Source organism: Salvelinus sp. IW2-2015, linkage group LG36 (genome assembly GCF_002910315.2).
Source record: "Salvelinus sp. IW2-2015 linkage group LG36, ASM291031v2, whole genome shotgun sequence".
Lineage (NCBI taxonomy): Eukaryota > Metazoa > Chordata > Actinopteri > Salmoniformes > Salmonidae > Salvelinus > Salvelinus sp. IW2-2015.
The window spans coordinates 25,114,387-25,135,052 of NC_036875.1; the positions used below are offsets into that span (position 1 = coordinate 25,114,387).

The window sequence follows — 20,666 nt, forward strand, 5'->3', positions numbered from 1 at the left end:
TTTGAGTTTTGGTTAGGAGAGCACTGGCAAAATATCAGTCTTTCGGCGTGCGAGAGAGAGGGTGCACTCTTACTAATTTTGATTTCCTATTGAACATACTACTTTCCCTATGAAATATATAGTTTAATTACATTTTAGAGTACCTGAGGATTAAATAGAAATGTTGTTTGACTTGTTTGGACGAAGTTTAGCAGTAGCTTTTTGGACTCCTTTGTCTGCATGTTGAACGAGTGGATTACTGAAATCGATGGCGCCAACTAAACAGAATTTTTGGAATATAAAGAAGGATTTTATCTAACAAAACGACCATTCATGTTGTAGCTGGGACCCTTGGGATTACAAACAGAGGAAGATCTTCAAAAGTAAGTGATTTATTTAATCGCTATTTGTGACTTTATGAAGCCTGTGCTGGTTGAAAAATATGTTGATGTGGGGCGCCGTCCTCAGACAATCACATGGTATGCTTTTGCCGTAAAGCCTATTGTAAATCGGACAACGCAGTTAGATTAACAAGAATTGAAGCTTTTAAATTATATAAGATACTTGTATGTTCATGAATGTTTAATATTACGATTATTTATTTGAATTGCGCCCTCCAATTCCACCGGATGTTGTTGGCTAGTGTCCCGCTAGCGGGAGCCTATCCCTAAACACAAACTAAATTCCTTGAAAAAAAACATGGAGAACTTTGATGAAAGGCTGTCAGAACAAATTCACAAATAAAATTAATCTTTATGATACGTTGTTTAGAAATTTTGAGGACACGAAAATGAGCTTGTACTCCTAGAAAGAGATTGGGGAGGTAATGGGGAAGATGCAGTAAAGAGGTCGATGGAATGAGGACCGTGGTGGATTGAAGGACGCTGGGTTGGCGCAGATTCAACAAATCTGATCTAACAAAGTGGATATTTATCAAATTCGTTATGATCGATGCATTGTAACAGGCCCACAAATGTGGTTACCAAAACACGATTTGGATATTTGGCTGTTTTCGCTGCATAACATTTAGAAGTTGTCCCTGTTCCGGATGAGAAGAAGTGACTGCTAAATGCTAACTCCCGTTTGTATAAACTAGTAGCATAGTTAGCATACAGAAATCGTTCATTTTTAACTGTAATGCAGATGACTGATGACCATGACATGAACATGCATTGGGGTTGACATCAGAACAAGCATTATACTCCAATTCTTTCCTCAACATAGTGTGAAATACACATAAATAGTAGGCAAATTTTCCTGGGGGGCAATGGGGAGATTCGGGATGGAGATGCAGGTGAGAAAATGGTGCAGCCTTTTTACTTCATGCTATCATGGCAGAGCACCGGGAAACGGACTCCCCAACATCTCACAAGAAGTAAGGTCTTTTCATTTAGCCAGTTTCTCGCAATTAGCTGGATGGCTATAGAGATTAACCCTGAATCACTACGAGTGGTGCAGTGAAAACCAATTTATTGGATGCGTATGTCAGCGCCCCGAAGCACAAGAAGTATGAATGCTCTGACTTCTGTGGAGGTCGCATCCCCGTAATTGAAACACGAAGCAGACCAAACTCTTTGGTCCTTTAAAAACCTACTGTATGTAAAATAGTGTGTATCCGGAAAGTATTCAGACCCCTTGACTTTTTCCACATTTTGTTACAGCCTAATTCTAAAATGTATTAAATAAAACATTTTCCTCACCAATCTACACACAATACCCCATAATGACAAAGCAAAAAAAATAATTGAAATATATATATTAAAAAAACAAACAGAAACACCTTATTTACAAAAGTATTCAGACCCTTTGCTATGAGACTCGAAATTGAGCTCTGGTGCATCCTGTTTCCATTGATCATCATTGAGATCTTTCTACAACTTGATTGGAGTCCACCTGTGGTAAATTCAATTGATTAGACACGATTTGGAAAGGCACACACCTGTCTATATAAGGTCCTGCAGTTGACAGTACATGTCAGAGCAAAAACCAAGACATAAGGTGGAAGGAATTGTCCATAGAGCTCCGAGGACAGGATTGTGTTGAGGCACAGATCTGGGGAAGGGTACCAAAAGATTTCTGTAGCATTGAAGGTCCCCAAGAACACAGTGGCCTCCATCATTCTTAAATGGAAGATGTTTGAAACCACCAAGACTCTTCCTAGAGCTGGCTGCCCGGCCAAACTGAGCAATCGGGGGAGAAGGGCTTTGGTCAGGGAGGTGACCAAGACCCCGATGGTCACTCTGACAGAGCTCCAGAGTTCCTCTGTGAGGATGGAAGAGCCTTCCAGAAGGACAACCATCTCTGCAGCACTCCAGCAATCATGCCTTTATGGTAGTATGGCCAGACGGAAGCCACTCCTCAGTAAAAGGCACAAGACAGCCTGCTTGGATTTTGCCAAAAAGGCACCTAAAAGACTCTCAGACCATGAGAAACAAGATTCTCTGGTCTGATGAAACCAAGATTGAGCTCTTTGGCCTGAATGGCAAGCGTCACATCTGGAGGAAACCTGGCACCATCCCTACGGTGAAGCATGGTGGTGGCAGCATTATGCTGTGGGGATGTTTTTCAGCGGTAGGGACTGGGAGACTAGTCAGGATCAAGGCAAAGATGAATGGAGCAAAGTTCAGGGAGATCCTTGATGAAAACCTGCTCCAGAGTGCTCAGGACCTCAGACTGCGGCGAAGGTTCACCTTCCAACAGTACAGCGACCCTAAGCACACAGCCAAGACAACGCAGGAGTGGCTTTGCGACAAGCCTCTGAATGTCCTTGAGAGGCCCAGCCAGAGCCCGGACTTGAACCTGATCGAACATCTCTGGAGAGACCTGAAAATAGCTGTGCAGCAATGCTCCCCATCCAACCTGACAGAGCTTGAGAGGATCTGCAGAGAGAAATAGGATAAACTCCCCAAATACAGTTGTGCCAAGCTTGTAGCGTCATACCCAAGAAGACTTGAGGCTGTAAGCCAAAGGTGCTTCAACAAAGTACTGAGTAAGGGTCTGAATACTTATGTAAATGTGATCTGTTTTTTATTTGTAATAAATTAGCAAATATTTCCAAAAACCTGTTTTTGCTCTGTCATTAAGGGGTATTGTTTGTAGATTGATGAGAAAAAACAAACAATTGAATACATTTTAGAATATGGCTGTAACCTAACAAAATGTGGAAAAAGTCAAGGGGTCTGAATACTTTCTGAATGCACTGTATTTACAGGGGTCCAAAAATTCAAAATCAATAGCTAAATGATCCTCGGTATGACTATCTTAAAAACAATTCCATTTGTTAGCCAAGTAGAAACCCAACCCCCGGACCCTTAGACCTTAGTTTTTTTTTAAAAGTACTACAAGTTTGATGGTTGTATCCATCAATTGTCCCATTAACAATCACACATATTAGTAAACTAATTCCATTTCAAACTTCACATTTCTCTAGTATAGGCTACTTACCGTAATGAATGATATCAGCAAAATGCCTACGATAAATGATCGGTGTGGTCGGTGTCGATAATTTTTGGTTTATCTGTTAATCGTGGTTACTTTACCTATATCCCACAATTTCGGGGCACAGAAAGAGAGAAAAAGGGATAGCTTATACAGGAGATCAATATCATTAGCAATGAATGAATGACTGATGCCGTTAGCACTATTAAATACATTTTATAAAGCAAACATTATCCATTAGGTCTTGCACAGCAAATACTTCAATAGTTTAAGCATATGTTGCAGAACAGTGATTAAAATATTTTATCAGAATATTAAGGTCTTAAGGGTAAGCTATAATTGACTGAGTTGACAAGCCACAGAAAACGATTCATCATTTGAAAATCCCCAATAAAAACAACCATTCTATCAGATCTTTAAGCATTGGTTGAGTTGACGTTAGACAAAAATCTAACGAAGTTGGTTGTCACGGAGTTGACAAAATGTTTATATTTCATTCAAGTTGTATACACAGTAGCAATGTTGTTTTCCTCATAATCAGTCATTAATTTGACTAAAACCTAAAGAAATGTAGGCCTAACATATTGGATCCAAAATTCTAATTCTATCAGGCAGATGGGGTTATACGTATGGTTGTGACCAAGGTGATTCCAATATTGTTTGATAAAAAGTAGAGAACTTTACAGACAATGAGTGGTCTTGTTGCACTACATGTAATGAGGACATGAATAAGGTATGGTATAGCTGACCCTGCTCATTCCTGATTAATTTAGGATTTTATAAAAATCTGACATCTTTTAGTTATCACAGTTTTGAGATAAATATTATTTAAAGTCACAGAGGGCTATTGCAAGAAGCTACATAATATAATTTTTCATATAATATCCATTATTGTCATTTTTTGGAGAGTTTGAAATGTAGATCCTTTGCTCCGGACAAGGGCATGGGCCATCGAATGAAGAGGACCAAAGCGCAGCGTGGTAAGTGTACATATTCCTTTTATTTAGGATGACGCCGACAAAAACAATAAACAATACAAAAACAACCGTGAAGCTTAAGGCAATGTGCCACAAACAAAGTTAACTTCCCACAAAGAAAGGAGGGAAAAGGGCTACCTAAGTATGGTTTCCAATCAGAGACAACGATAGACAGCTGTCCCTGATTGAGAACCATACCCGGCCAAAACATAGAAATACAAAATCATAGAAAAACAAAACATAGAATGCGCACCCCAAATCACACCCTGACCAAACCAAAATAGAGACATAAAAAGACTCTCTAAGGTCAGAGCGTGACAGTCCAGGCATAGAGCCTATTAAATTCATCATATTTAAAACATTTAGAAAATTCCCCAAACAAATATTTTCTCAAAATCTTTTCCTTTAAATTCCCCAAAATATAAATTGTAAACTCAAATAATGCAACAAAATCGAATTAAAAATAAAAGTTTCCTTGCCGGACAAGGATTGTCCCGACTTTCATGAATCCCTGAGCTAATTTCCTGCTATTCTACACATTTTGTCATGAGGCTGAGAGAATTGTTTTTAAAGCTAATTCCCTGTTATTCAAAATATATTTTCATGGCTTATGACGTGTTCATATGCTATCTGGGGGGCCCAACCTCTAGGTGGATTAAAAAAATAATAATACCATTGTGATTATTATATTTTTTTCTTGGGTTCGGGGCTCCCAAAACTCGTGGGCCCCCCACCTTGAGGGGGTTGCAGGAGTGTGTGCTACGCCAGTGGTGCCACGTACAAGACAACTCAGAAACTGAGAGGTAACATGTACATACTTTTTTTTGCATAGAGCTTTCTATTGGTTGATTCTGATACTTTCCAAGTGGGAAACTCGTACCTAATTTTTCTACAAGTTTCCAAGTCGGACATATGCGAGTTTCCGAGTTGTCTTGAAGGTGGGACGATCTCTTGCATGTCTTCACTCACAAACTTGATGCTCTTAAAGAAACTGTGTACAATTTCCAATGTAATGCATCTCAGTAGGTACTGCTTTTACACAATGTAGAAACCTAATATTTTGACAAATGACTTTGTAATACCGGTTTTTGTATCAATATTTTAGCTTTTTATAATAAACAAATGTCTTTACACTGTTAAATATTAGGGTTTAGGTTTCTAGTGCACAACATGTGCTTCAAAAATAGCTATAATTCATATAGGCTAGGCCCAATATAGGCTATCTCTCAATCAATAAAAAAAACATCTTCTGGTGCTCCTACATTTTGTTATGTTGTGTTTGTAACTTTTAAGTTGGGAGCACCAGTGCTACCAATGAAAAGTGTTCATTTAGAGCCCTGCTTGCAACCAAGAAAATCATGTTGAAATCCCTGCTGTGTAACTTGGGCTGCCATCTTTGAAATTCTTTATCTTTACAAATCTTTAGAAACTTAATCTCAAAGTTTGTGCAGGAAATTGTACAGTATTTTCTTTTTTAGGTTATCATAACTAATTAGAAAACACTTAGAGGATACTCTCACTCTTGTAAATTTGGCAAAAAGCAATAGTACTCTGAATCACAATCAGTTTATCTGAGGAACCAACAGCCTTCTACGGCCTCTGGGATCAGATAACCACTGTTCTGAGAACAGTCCTGTCTGTCTCGGTTTTTGGGGCTTAAAGGATCAGATAACTACCCTCCGGTATCAGATTTCAGGTCAGTAAAAGGCGATGGCAGGAAGGAACTGGGTGCTTATGTCATTATTACTGAGGGGGTAATTGTAGCAGAGAGCCATTGATGCTGAGGGCCCCTTAAGAGGTGTCAGGAGTGATTTGGGTGCGGACGGCCTGAATCTGGCTCATGTGTGTTCTCACCTCGTGTTGACACGCCAAACGCATGTTCCCCCCTTGCCCCGGGGGAGGCTTTTAGCCATGCAGACATGGTAATGGTGTCATTTGAGACAATAACAGGCTAACTGAGTCAGCGCTAACTCTTAACGAGCCACTGGGTAATCAGGCTATCACACGTCACAGCGCCTGCCTGACACATCTGCTCTGCGTTGCATTTGGTCAGAGAAAATACACTTATTTTTAACTTGTGCCACTACAGTTATGAGGATAGAGACAGAGAATTTGGAAAATCTGATAAATGTTGGCAGCACAACAGTATTGGTGTAGTTTTAAGGCAAACATTGAATGTGAATGCGGCGTTATTTGAGGGTTCGCCGTTGCCATTAACTGAAAAGAAAAGATAAAAAGACGATGCAGAATCTCTTCCATTCATGACCAAACCCCCTCAACCTGTCCAACTGTTTCTCACTCCCCCACTCGCTCTTCCTGCACTCTCTCCTTACTCATTTGTGTCTCTCCATTTTCCCTTATTCCATCTCTCCCACCAAATGTGGGCCTGTTGATGACACGTAGCAGCAGCGGTAACTTTGGGTGTTCTCTCCTCATATTTTACTCTGACAGGTGCGTCGTGGTCCTACCACAGTGTAGCCTAGGTGACGAAAGGTTTCTTCATCCACATCTAGCATATGGTGAATACATTACACACTGTGTGCGAGTGTGACATTAACGCCAACAGCTAGAAGGGTTACGCACACTTTCAGGCCATGTTTTCACACTTGCAGACACTTTCCGGGAATGTGTGTTCATATAACATGTGTGTGTATATATATGTGTCCTTACATGTAGGAGGGTATGCAGGAGTGTGTGTGTGTGTGTCTGATCAACCTGAGTGAAGCAGGAATGACAGAACTCATCACAGGTGGGAAAAGCCAATCACATCTGACATCAAAACAGCACGGATGACATTACACAGGAATGTAACGCAAGGCTTCTATTAAGCATACTTTTTTTTTTATCATTTAGCAGACGCTCTTCTATAGAGCGGCTTAAAAACAAACAATCGTTGATTGGACATTTTGAAACTGATTCAGTTAGTTGGGAAAACAACAGTGTTTTCTTTATTATGAGAAGACCTCAGGCCAAAATTCCATGAAGGAGCACAAGTCTCTTCTCTTTCCGCACTCTCCTAGATCTTTGAAACACATGTGGATCATAGCATATGGATGAAGAGGAATGCCAGAAATCTTTAACTCAGTGCAAAGTAAAGTGCTGTGACATCTTTCCACTAGAATGTGTAAAGATGTCAAATATATTGCTATACAATGGGAGGATCTGCCAGGACAGAGAGTGAAAAGATTTCTCATTAACCAGGTTTCCATCCAACGTTTTATGCGAGTAAAGTACATGTCGGATAAAAAGAAATGTAATGACAGGCCTGATGGAAACCGAAAATGTGTTGGTAAACCAAATGTTGCCAAAACAAATTACGCTAGACAAGGTGGGATCTTTTTGTGTCTGTAAAATTAATTATGCGAGAAATGTCGGTGGTAACGCTTTCATGTGCCAATATTGATATAACCATCATATCGACGTAAACTTGCACATGTGCAATCCTCCAACCACGACTCGTCTGGAAAGCATGCAGTTTATTAGGCTACAGATGAAATAAGTTATGATGAATTCACAGGGTGGTAAAAGTGCACGATAATGCTCCTTCTTTTCCAATACATATTTTGGGTCTTATTTTGGTGACATGATCATCGACGGTTGGCTGCAGTTCGACAAATTAAAATAATCTTGCTCTTTTGTCCATAATAATCTCATCATGTAGACAATACCCGCATTGTATCCGCAAACTGTTGGCTAGAGCATATGTGCCAATACCAGAATGGACACACTCGCTATATAACGCAATATATTTGATGAGTTAAAAATGCGATAGAAACCCATTTAACTTGTATTTTTTATTGGGTACATGGGAATTTAACCGCAAAAGGTATTTTTTATGTGCACTACATCATCATGCACAGCCTTTTTGTCAATTTGATGGAAACACATCACTGGTGGGAAAATGTACACATTGTTTTTATGCAGATTTTAGAATAATCGCATGAAATTCTGGTCGCCAGTTGGTTGGAAACCTAGCTACTGAATGATGGATATTGTGCTCTTAAGTTACCACAAAAATATAAGTCTGTTTTCTTAACAGTTTCCCAAGCATGTTGTGTAGGCCTACATTGCAAGATCTAGACTTCCAATGTCATTTGAGTTGACTGGCTGCTGTCCCAGCCAGCCAACACCATAAATCACTGGTGTCATTGGATTGGGCAAGAGGCAGTTTCTCTTCTCAGGGATTTTCTCCTCATACATCATATCAGAGTGGCTCACTGACATCCCCCTCACAGGGCTTCCAGAAGACCAGCCGCTGCAGTGGCCACCACTCCAGTATGCCAATTTCAACACTTCTCAGAGTTGCCACCGGGGGAACCAGCCACCCCTGCAGGGTACAATCAGCCTCTCGTGAGCCCAGGGAAGCTATCCAGATCAGACCCAGCATGGGGAGCACTGAGCTGGGCCTAAGCAGAGTGGATTAGGCCCTCTCTGGTTCTTGTGTACGTCCGCCTGTCTCTCTCTCTCTCTCTCTCTCTCTCTCTCTCTCTCTCTCTCTCTCTCTCGTTCTCTCTCGTCTCTCTCTCTCTCTCTCTCTCTCTCCCTCTCTCTCTCTCTCGTCTCTCTCTCTCTCTCTCATCTCTCTCTCTCTCTCTCTCTCTCTCTCTCTCTCTCTCCCTCTCCTCTCTCTCTCTCTCTCTCTCTCTCTCTCTCTCTCTCTCTCTCTCTCTCTCTCTCTCTCTCTCTCTCTCTCTCTCTCCTCTCTCTCTCTGCCTCTCTCCAACTGAGACACACACACACACACAGGTTCACGTGTTCCCCCTCAAACCCGCACACCCCATTAAAACACAGACACCATGCTGAACCAACCCTAAAACAGGCTAGCAGCTATCACTACTCCTTCCTCATCTCCCCCTCCCATCCCTCTTCTCTCAGGTCCCGTGCATCGGGACCTGTTAAGGCAGGCATCAACAGAGCCCCACTTCAGTGAGCACTATTGAGCAGGAATGGAAGTGTTTAATGTACATCCTCCCTTTTAGAGGGTGATAGAGCAGTGTGGTGGTGTGTGTAGTGTAGCCTGTTTCAGATCACACCCAGCTTGAAACAAAGTGTGAATGACACACAGAGAAAACACAGGAGCGAAAATGAAAGAGAGCAATGGAGAAACTAGAGGGAAAGAAGAGTGAGAGGTCAGGGTGAGCGAGAGAGAGAGAGAGTTTATTTTTCACTGAAAAGTTGGTGTGACTGGTATGGATGCAGGACGGGGCCCAAACGGAGCGTTTGATTAAATCTGTGGTTGACGTGTGAGACAGGTAGATTGATGAGGTTCCTCTGTGCTTCACACTGGGCGGGAGAGCGGGGATGGGGGGGGGGGGGGGGGTAGGAACAGAACGTGGCAGTGTGGCGAGCCAAACAGGGCCGCTCACGCCGTGGGGTCCCCTGGCTGTTAATGGGACTGGAGGCCCTTCAAAAACAGTACTCCCTGCAGACAGACCGACAGCACTCCAAAAATAACCGAGGAGGCAGCCCAGCCCGGGCCTAGCTAACCCAATACAGAGCTATATCTGCTAAAGCCCAGGCCCAGGACAACCCCAATATACAGTTGAAGTCGGAAGTTTACACACACTTAGGTTGGAGTCATTAAAAACTCGTTTCAACCACTCCACAAATTTCTTGTTAACAAACTATAGTTTTGGCAATTCGTGTAACATCTACTTTGTGCATGACACAAGTAATTTTCCAACAAAAATGTTTACAGACAGATTATTTCACTTATAATTCACTGTATCACAATTCCATGTAGTCAATAAGTTACATACACGAAGTTGACTGTGCCTTTAAACAGCTTGGAAAAATTCCAGAAGATAAATATGTCATGGCTTCAGAAGCTTCTGATTGGCTAATTTACATAATTTGAGTCAATTGGAGGTGTACCTGTGGATAATATTTCAAGCCTAGCTTCAAACTCAGGGCCTCTTTGCTTGACATCATGGGAAAATCAAAAGAAATCAGCCAAGATTGTAAACCTCCACAAGTCTGGTTCATCCTTGGAAACAACTTACAAACGGCTGAAGAGTCCACGTTCATCTGTACAAACAATAGTACGCAAGTATAAAGACTATGGGGACCACACAGCCATCATAACCGCTCAGGAAGGAGACGCGTTCTGTCTCCTAGAGATGAACGTAACTTTGGGTGCCGAAAAAGTTGCAAATCAATCCTAGAACAACAGCAAAGGACCTTGTGTGAGAGATGGTACAAAAGTATCTATATCCACAGTAAGAACGAGTCCAATATCGAGCAGTTAACCTGAAAGGCTGCTGCTCAGCAAGGAAGAAGCCACTTTGCATCCAAAACCACCCATTAAAAAAAGCCAAACTACGGTTGCAACTGCACATGGGACAACAGATCGTACTTTTTGGAGAAAATGTCCCTGGTCTGATGAAACAAAAATAGAACTGTTTGGCCATAATCGACCGTCGTTAGTGTTTGTGAGGAAAAAGGGGGAGGCGTTGCAAGCCGAAGAACTCCATCCCAACCGTAAAGCACGGGGGTGGCGAGCATCATGTTGTGGGAGTGCTTTGCTGGCAGGAGGGACTGGTGCACTTCACAAAATAGATGGCATCATGAGGATATATTGAAGTAAACATCTCAAGACATCAGTCAGAAGTTAAAGCTTGGTCGCCAAACGGGTCTTCCAAATGGACAATGACCCCCAAGATACTTCCAAATTGGTGGCAAAAGGCTTAAGGACAACAAAGTCAAGGTATTGGAGTGCCATCACAAAGCGCCTGACTGATCTCAAATCCCATAGAAAATGTGTGGGCAGAACTGAAAAAAGCGTGTGCGAGCAAGGAGGTCCACTAAACCTAGCTCAGTTATACAGATCTTCCACGGAGGAACTGGCCAATATTCACCCAACTTATTGGTGGGGAAGCTACCCGAGAAACATTTGAACCCAATTTAAACCAATTGAAAAGGATAAGTGCTACCAAAATACTAATTGAGTGATGTAAACGTTTACACACTGGGAAATGGATGATAATAAATTTAAAAGCTGAAATAAATCATTCTCTTCTCTATTATTCTGAGCCATTTCACATTCTTAAAATAAAGTGGGTGATCCTAACTGACCATAAGACAGGGAATTTTTACTACAGATTATAATGTCACAATAGTTGTGAAACTGAGTTTAAATGTATTTGGCTATTGGTGTATGTAAACTTCCGACTTCAACTGATATATACAGCTACTGCTAAAGCCTATGCCCATGTAACGGATGTGAAATGGCTAGCTAGTCGTGAGTGCGCGCTAATAGCGTTTCAATCGGTTACGTCACTCGCTTTGAGACCTTGAATTGAAGTAGTGGTTCCCCTTGCTCTGCAAGGGCTGTGGCTTTTGTGGAGCGATGGGTAACGATGCCGTGGGTGAGCTGTTGTTGAGTGTGCAGAGGTCCCTGGATCGCCGCCGTGTCGGGGCGCAGGGGACGGTCTAAAAGTTATACTGTTACACCCAGGACTACCCCAATATATATGTAGAGCTATCTGCTAATTGCCCAGGCCCAGGACTACCACAATATATATCTTAACAGCTATGGCTAAAGCCCGGGCCCAGAACTACCCCAGAAATATATCTAAACAGCTACTGCTATTAAGCCCGGGCCCAGGACTGCTCCCAATATACAGACAGGCTACTGCTAAAGCCATAGGCCAGGACTACCCCAATATATATCTACAGCTACGGCTAAAGCCTAGGCCCAAGACTACCGCGGAATACAAAGCTATAGCTACAGTCTGAGCTCAGGTCTAACGGTATGCCCTACCCAATTACTTCGCAGAACTAGAGGCGCCGTGGTGGCTAACAAACCCAAAACCGCTGCGCGGCTAGGCCTAGAGACTAAACCACTACAGTCTACGGCCCAGGCCCTAGCTAACCCGCTACAACTATGCCCAAAGCCTAGCTAACCTTATACAGCTACAGCCCAGGCCTAGCTAACTTATACAGCTACATGCCCATGCCTAGCTGACCAATACAGGCTACAGCCCAGGTCTAGCTAACCTGATACAGCCCAGGCTTAGCTAACCTGACACAGCCCAGGCCTAGCTTACCAATACAGCTACAGCACAGGCCCTAGCTAACCTTATACAGCTACAGCCTAGCGTAGCTAACCTAATACAGCCCAGGCCTAGCTAACCTGATACAGCCCAGGCCTAGCTGACCTGATACAGCCCAGGGCTAGTTTACCTGTACAAGCTTACAGCCAGGTCTACGCTAACCTGGATACAGCCCAGGCTTAGCTGAACCTGAATACAGCCCAGGCAGCTAAACTGATACAGGCCACAGCCTAGCTTACCTGATACAGCGTACGAGACACAGGTCCTAGCTAACCTAGTATAGCAGCTACAGCCCAGGCCTTAGCTAATACCTGATATACAGCTAGCGCAGACTATACAACTAGGCCAGGGGGGCCTAGCTAACCATTAGTAAGCACTTAGCTAAGCCATAACAGCACCGCCAGGCCCTAGCTAACCTTATACGGAGGCTACAAGCCAGGCCTGAGCTAACCCGATACAGCTACAGCCCAGGCCTAGCTAACCTTATACAGCTACAGCTTTGTTGGGCACAATGTGTACAAATCAAGACATTGGACAAATGAAGTCCTTTCCAATAGCATTTGGTAACATTAATAGGCCTTTGCATTAAATAAGGAGGGTTTAGAATTTCTCTATAAAAATATTTCCTCCCTCAATGACTTAATGATGGAGTTGTTTAATTTTACTCCACAGAGTGGAGGGGAAACGAAAGTGGAACTAATAATACCATAAGCACATAAGTCACAACACAGCAAAAATAACCTTCACACACTTCATAAATTATTCAATCTATAATTATGGTAACACTCAGGCCAGGGCCAACCACTGTCAGCTGTCTCTCCCCATCCCTCTCTCTTTCTCTAAAGAGTCCAGTAATTTCCTCCTGCACAGGCAGCATCTGTTGACTTGAGCTCGACCCAAAAGTGCGATACCAGATACTTGGTACATTTTAATTAAAAGTGTCAGACCTTCTGTCCAACCTCTGGGTCTCCACAGTGTAAGACATGGGATTGGGAAACGTGTAAGGCTCCCTTGGTATTAAGATGGACATATTACAGAGACAGACTTATTCTGTAATTCAGCTTAGGTATTTCAAAAAATGAAATTTGGACAAATGGCTAATGTGCAAAGCATTTGTGGGCCTAGCAGGACTGTGACATACCTAATTATCCTGTATGGAGGGGACTGGTGAGAATTAGTGGGCTTTTCTGACTGTTTAAAATAAATAGGGCAATTAATGAATATACTCAACCTAAAGTCCATGATGTTTCCCTGTTCCCCTCTCCCTCCCATGTGGGTTGAGATGACTGATATCAGCCACTGGGACCACAGTCAAGTTAAGGAGCGGACAGAGAGGAATGGATGGAGCACCATGTTACACAGAGCTGTGAGGAATCATGTCTACCCAAAGCTGCTGCATGTTTGCACTCAGGTTAGTCTTTCTGCCCCTATCAACTGATTTAATATCAGTTCTGCATACATCACATCCTGACAAAAATAGATTCACCATTATGGCTCTCTCAGGCCAGTTATACACTGCTCAAAAAAATAAAGGGAACACTAAAATAACACATCCTGGATCTGAATGAATGAAATTTTTTCTTTACATAGTTGAATGTGCTGACAACAAAATCACACAAAAATTATCAATGGAAATCAAATTTATCAACCCATGGAGGTCTGGATTTGGAGTCACACTCAAAATTAAAGTGGAAAACCACACTACAGGCTGATCCAACTTTGATGTAATGTCCTTAAAACAAGTCAAAATGAGGCTCAGTAGTGTGTGTGGCCTCCACGTGCCTGTATGACCTCCCTACAAYGCCTGGGCATGCTCCTGATGAGGTGGCGGATGGTCTCCTGAGGGATCTCCTCCCAGACCTGGACTAAAGCATCYGCCAACTCCTGGACAGTCTGTGGTGGAACGTGGCGTTGGTGGATGGAGCGAGACATGATGTCCCAGATGTGCTCAATTGGATTCAGGTCTGGGGAACGGGCGGGCTAGTCCATAGCATCAATGCCTTCCTCTTGCAGGAACTGCTGATACACTCCAGCCACATGAGGTCTAGCATTGTCTTGCATTAGGAGGAACCCAGGGCCAACCGCACCAGCATATGCTCTCACAAGGGGTCTGAGGATCTCATCTCGGTACCTAATGGCAGTCAGGCTACCTCTGGCGAGCACATGGAGGGCTGTGCGGCCCCCCAAAGAAATGCCACCCCACACCATGACTGACCCACCGCCAAACCGGTTATGCTGGAGGATGTTGCAGGCAGCAGAACGTTCCTCCACTTCCATCTAGCCTCCCGCCTCGGCGTACACCTCTCAACATCTCAAGAGATATCGCCTTAACAAAACACAGACGCACCGGTGGTGAGCGCGCATTCCTTTCCTCGGCACCACCAGGCAGTCATTAAGGCGGGCAGTTCGTACATCACCGAGTGAGAAGTGGATCGTGTAGTAGGCTTATATATCGGTATACGGGGGTTTTAACTGGATCGTAGTAATTAGCGTCCTTGCTGTGCCAAAAGGCTCTAACTATTGTCCCGGGGGCTCGTTCCTTGGCCGGAAACCCTGGGTTGAAGAGGTCAGTATTTACAGGTGTTGCATTCACTCTACCGAGTCAAGGTTGGCCACTCTAGGTAATATTCTAGTGACCTGAAATTAATGACAAAATGTATTATCAAAAATCTCATATTTTCTGAGGACATGTCCTTATGCAACAACAGTCCAAATCATTACTATATAAGCAGATTGAGCATACCAACACAAGCTAAGTGGGCCATGCTGTTCAAAACTCCATACTCCAGTGTGCAGGATTTTGTTCCAGCCTAGTACTAATACACATACACCTGAGGGTTTGCATCAGGTGTGGTACTGGTAGATTAGAAGCATGCATGACCAGCACCAAGGTTGGTGACTGACCACTGTTCAAGCAAATACACTAAAATAACTGTTATTTGAGAGTATCCATTAAATATGACATTGAAGACATGTTCCGGAACGTTGGCGACTACTATGTATTTTTTGAAACCTGCTTTGGGATGGACGTGTCAATGTGTAGCTTAGTTCATACATGCATAATTATTCTCGTACCTCAAGTAGCCATGAAATCCCTAGTTTGAAAGCAACTTTTTCTGGAAGCTATGCTGCACCAGTTCCCCTAAATTTTCCCCCACATGGGCCAGCCCCTTAGCAATTCGATTTCAATCAATGAACTTCAGCCCCTCACCATATGAGTGAGGGGCTGACCATATGAAATCTTGCACCCACAACTAAGCGAGAGAGAGAGCAAAAGACGTGCTGCACAAATCTGCATATACAGTATGTGACGTAGTTGGCAATTTTTGGGGACCACTTTTGGCTCATGAGTGCTACTTTCAGAACGACTGGCTAAAAAGTATACAAAAGTACCAGAGAATCCCTTTACTTAACATGATCATATATTATGAAGGGTTTATTTATAAGTAGGCTAGTTTATAAATTACATTATAGATTCTAAGTGCTGGTTTCCCAGACACTGATTAGGCCTAGTCCTGGGGGGGCCTTCTGGGGGGGCCTTCAGTACTTCGTGGAGTGGGAGGGGTATGGTCCGGAGGAGAGGTGCTGGGTTCTGTTTGCGGATCTTTTGGATCCTGAACTGCTGCGGGAGTTTCACCGTCACCGGCTGGATCGCCCTGCGCCTCGTCCTCCGGGTCGTCCCCGAGGCCAGTCACGACTTCCGCCGAAGTCGGCTCCTCTCCTTGTTTTGTCTTGTCCCATACACACCTGGTTTTCATTCCCTAATCAATCTACATGTATTTCTAGCCCCGTTCAACCCCACCATACAATGTCTTAGGTTGGTCACATTTGTCTGTTGTTCTCGATTTTGACATCTAATTGCCACCACCTTACTTTTTAGTAACACTTCGTCCCCGTCGGATCTTATTTGTGCCTTATACTGTTTATATATGCTGAGTATTAAATCGTAATCGTACACATATCCGAACTCTACTCTAGTGCATGCCACTGTCACTCGACCACTCTTGCTCATCCTGCACCTGACTTCTCCCCCGTAACACACCTATTGGACATCAACCTTCCTCCCCCCCCCCCCCCCCTCTCCCCCCCCCAACAAGTTCCCAAGTTGTCTCTGAAAAGCACCTGTAAATCCATGGAAGCCCAGACTTTATGCCAAAGTTTTGATGTTTCTCAAAAACATGGCCCACGAAGGACCGCCAGCGTGCCACCTTTGCTTTCATGGGCACAGCTGACACAAGTGGACCCAAAAATGATTTATGCTGCCTGCATCAAATCGATGCTATACTATGCCAGGAATATTGTCTTTACTGCTAGTTAAGACGACTTAGTAATACCAAGATGCTTGTTGGTGTAGTAACCTGTTAGTAGCCCAATGTGCCTCACCCTAATAATTTGGTCTATTTTCACCTCTTAACTTCGCCTATTGTTCTGACTTGGGGTGCACATGTAGCCTTAACCTGTTTTTGAAAAATAATCAATGAATATTAGAGAGTTTTCCTTATCTGCTTTTATGCCCCCTTTATTTATCCTATGGTCTGACTTGGTGCACGAGAAACACCGTAAGAATGGCCCATGTCTGAATTCTGCGTGTACAATTCAAAGATTGCTGACAAATAGTATATTGACTACATCCATCCTAACTCGGTCATGAAAGTCTTAATCGAAATTACGGATTGCCTCTTATCCGCGTCCGTCCCCTTATTCCGTAGTTTGCATCTCAATTGTCAGCCAAGCCACATTTGTTTAACTTCGTCATAGACTTCGCGCCGAAAGAGATGCCGCCTCGCTTCGTGTTCCTTGGAAAATATGCAGAATTTTGTTTTTTACACGTTTATTTCTACATCGGTACCCGGTAATCTTAGGTTTCATTACATACAGTCGGAGGAACTACTGAATATACGATTAACGTCAACTCATCATCGTTCCTTACCAGGAATATGACCTCCCGAAACGGATCCAGTGTTTTGCCTTCCACCCCAATACAATGGATCTGATCCCAGCCGGCGACCCTGTGCGACGCCGAAAAAGGGAAAACCTCTCTCGTGGTCAGCTTCGGAGACGCGCACACTGCGCTCCACTCCCTGACATACTACTCGCCAATGTCCAGTCTCTTGACAATAAAGTTGATGAAATCCGAGCACGCGTACATTCCAGGAACATCAGGATGCAACGTGCTCTGCTTCACGGAAACAGGTAACTCAAGGACGCTAACGAGCGGTGCACCAGCTGGTTTCTTCACTGCATCGCCCGACAGAAACAAACATCTTTCCGGTAAGAAGGGCGGGGGGTATCCTATATTAACGAGAAGTGGTGTGATCATCATAACAACACACAAGAACTCAAGTCGTTTCTTCACCTGATCTAGAACCCTCACAATCAAAAGTCGACCGCATTATCTACCAAGGGAATTCTCGTCATCATAATCACAGCTATACATTCCCCCCAAGCAGACACATGCATGCCCTGAACGAACTATCTACTCTTTGTAAACTGGAAACCACACACCCTGGCTGATTCATCGTAGCTGGATTTTAACAAGGCAATCAAAAAACAAAACTCCCTAAATCTATCAGCATATCGATTGTGCTACCAGGGCTGGAAAAACACTAGACCATGTTATACTAATTTCCGCGACGCTTATAAGCCGCCCCCCCGCCCCCCTTTCGGAAAAGCTGACCACGACTCCATTTTGTTGATCCAGCCTACAAACAGAAACTCAAACAACAAGCTCCCGCGCTCAGGTCTGTTCAACGCTGTCCGACCAATCTGAATCCACGCTTCAAGACTGCTTCCGATCACGCGGATTGGAATATGTTCCGCATCGCGTCCAACAACAATATTGACGAATATGCTGATTCGGTGAGCGAGTTCATTAGGAAGTGCATTGACGATGTCGTACCCACAGCAACGATAAAAACATTCCCAAACCAGAAACCGTGGATTGACGGCAGCATTCGCGTGAAACTGAAAGCGCGAACCACTGCTTTTAACCAGGGCAAGGTGACCAAATTCATTACTTAAAAATCATACAATGTGATTTTCGGGATTTTTGTTTTAGATTCCGTCTCTCACAGTTGAAGTGTACCTATGATAAAAATTACAGACCTCTACATGCTTTGTAAGTAGGAAAACCTGCAAAATCGGCAGTGTATCAAATACTTGTTCTCCCCACTGTATATGACTCATCTGATGAAGATGTTCAAAGGTTAGTGATTAATTGTATCTCTATTTGTGGGTTTTGTGAAAGCTACCTTTGCTAAACCCCAGCGGAACCCCAGTCCTAGACAGGTTAAGCAAGTCAGCCATATCAGCTATGTTTTTTAAAGGCAGTAAATGAGGCTGAATTAACTGTTTTGCAGCCAGACAAGGCTTCGCTGATAGCCAGGTGTAGCAGTGAGTGTTAAGGTGTTGGGACTTTTGTTGGGACAGCAGTTTTTGTAAACAGTTTGTGGGCACCGTTTATCACCGTTATAGTGCAATTAATGTATTGTTTGTGTTGTGTTGTGGCTTTCAGGCATGCATTCCCACTTTTTTTCCCCCCACCAAGATTGACATGCTAAAATCGCCACTGGTTGGTTGTACACTTGAACAAATCAATAATGATACATTTTGTTTAGAAATCAGAGCTACATTTCCCCAACAAGCCAGGAATGCTTGTATCAGCTAGCAGTGACTGTTTTATGAACCTGAGCTGTTAACATTAGCACCCTACTCTTTTCTCCTGGTCTAAGAACAATAAAACACATAGCTACAGTAAATGTGCATTTGAAACACAATACCTTTCTCTACACACATTCTCCAGCGCAGAATATTCTTCTTGGAGAATGATGCTTTTGAATGAATTTAAGGAGATATTTCACGTTACCCCTGATGGGCAGAGCCATCTTGGAACGTGACAGGAACTACGGGGCTCCCACTGGCCATTGATTAGCAAGATTGATTAGCAAGATGGCGCCGACAGAGATGGTCGCCTCGCTTCAGGTCCTTAGGAAACTATGAAGTAATTCGTTTTTCTATGTATTATTTCTTACATTGTTCGCCCAGAAAATCTTATGTGTTATTACATACAGCCGGGAAGAACTATTGGATATAAAAGTGACGTCAACATACCAACATTACGACCAAGAATACGACTTTCCCGAAGCGGGTCCTTTGTTCGGACCTCCACCCTGGACATGGGATCTAATCCCAGAGGCCAATCCTGAACAACGCGGTCAGAGGCATACGGAACGGCCTACTGGTCAGATTTAGAAGGCGAGCACACCATCCGCCGCTTCCGAGCATATTACTCACCAATGTCCAATCTCTAGACAACAAGGTGGACCAAATGAGGGCAGAAGCTGGCTTTCAGGGAGACATCAGAGATTGTAACATTCTCTGTTTCACTGGCTTACTCGGGATATGTTGTCAGAGTCGGTACAGCCACCCGGTTTCTTCATGCATCGCGCCGACAGAAACAAACATCTCTCTGGTAAGAAGAAGGGCTGGAGTGCATGCCTTATTATTAATGACTCATGGTGTAATCGTAACAACATACAGGAACCCAAGTCCGTTTGTTCACCTGACCTAGAATTCCTTACAATCAAATGCCGACCGCATTATCTCCCAAGATAATTCTCTCCAATTATAGTCACAGCCATGTATATCCCCCCCAAGTAGATATCTCGACGGCCCTGAAAGAACTTCACTGGACTCTATGTAAACTGGAAACCATATATCCTGAGGCTGCATTTATTGTAGGTGGGGATTTTAACAAAACTAATCTGAGAACAAGGCTTCCTAAATTCTATCAGCATATCAAATGCACGACATGAGCTGGTAGCATTCTGGACAATTGCTACTCTAACTTCCGTGACGCATACAAAGTCCTCCCCTGTCACGCCGTTCGTCTGAGGAAGAGGACCAAGGTGCAGCGTGGTACGTATTCATGATTTTTATTAATAACCTGAACACTGAAACAAAAACCAAAAGTGGAACAAAACGAAACAGTCCTGTCTGGTGCAGACACAAAACAGAAAACAACTACCCACAAAACCCATGTGGGCAAGAGCTACCTAAGTATGGTTCTCAATCAGAGACAACGATAGACAGCTGCCTCTGATTGAGAACCACACCCGGCCAAACAACAAAGAAATACAACACATAGAATGCAAAACATAGAATGCCTACCCGAACTCACGCCCTGACCAAACCAAAATAGAGACATAAAAAAGGAACT

At 43.4% G+C, this 20,666-nt stretch overlaps 1 pseudogene; it reads right to left on the reverse strand.

The window, feature by feature from the left end:
• Nucleotides 1-19,332, reverse strand: part of LOC111959261 (tryptophan--tRNA ligase, mitochondrial-like) — a 35,556-nt pseudogene extending 16,224 nt beyond the window's left edge.
• Nucleotides 19,333-20,666: the final 1,334 nt, after the last annotated feature.